This window comes from Sapajus apella, unplaced genomic scaffold (genome assembly GCF_009761245.1).
Source record: "Sapajus apella isolate SASKATOON/1434 unplaced genomic scaffold, GSC_monkey_1.0 scaffold63, whole genome shotgun sequence".
Taxonomy (NCBI): Eukaryota; Metazoa; Chordata; class Mammalia; order Primates; family Cebidae; genus Sapajus; species Sapajus apella.
Window position 1 is genome coordinate 456,919 of NW_022437003.1, and position 911 is coordinate 457,829.

Below are 911 nucleotides of genomic sequence, written 5' to 3' on the forward strand. Positions count from 1 at the left end.
TAGGTGTGTATGAGGCTAGACCGTACAGCTTAGGTGTGTATGAGGCTGTACCATCCGGGTTTGTGTAGCATTTATGATGTTACACATCATATGATGAACATCTGTGATGTTCGTACAAGGACGACATCACCTAATGACGCATTTCTCAGAATGTATATCTGTTGTTGAGCAATATGTGATTGTATAATGTGAGACAACATTTGCAAAAACACCTATTCACTAAACCACTGGGCAGGGGTGTTGTCTGTGTTCTAAATGATGAGGGCTGGCTACAATGGTGCACTCCCGTAATCCCAGCACTTTGGGAGGCTGAGGCGGGAGGATGGCTTGAACCCAGAAGTTTGAGACCAGTCTGGGCAACATAGTGAGACCCTGACTGTACAAAAAATAAAAGAAAAATTAACTGGGTGTGGTGGCATGTGCCTTTGGTCCCAGCTATTTGGAAGGCAGAGGTGAGAGGCCTGCTTGAGCCCGGGGGTCAAGGCTGCAGTGAGCCATGGTCTCGCCACTGCACTCCAGGATGGATGGCAGAGTGAAACCCTGTTCAGAAAAAAGTAATAATAAATTGGGGCAAGTCCTTCCCAAGTAGCTGATACAATGAATGCTTATAGGTAAATCCTTAGCAGTTTCCAAACCCATTTCTGTTCATTTATAAACATTGCATGCCACATCCTCTCCAGCATCTGTTGTCTCCTTATTTTTTAATGATTGCCATTCTGCCATTCTAACTGGCTTGAGATGGTATCTCAATGTGGTTTTGATTTGCATTTTTCTAATGATCAGTGATGATGAGCTGTTTTTCATGTTTGTTGGCTGCACAAATGTCTTCTTTTGAGAAGTGTCTGTTCATATCCTTCACCCACTTTTTGATGGGGTTTTTTTCTTGTAAATTTAAGTTCTTTGTAGATTCT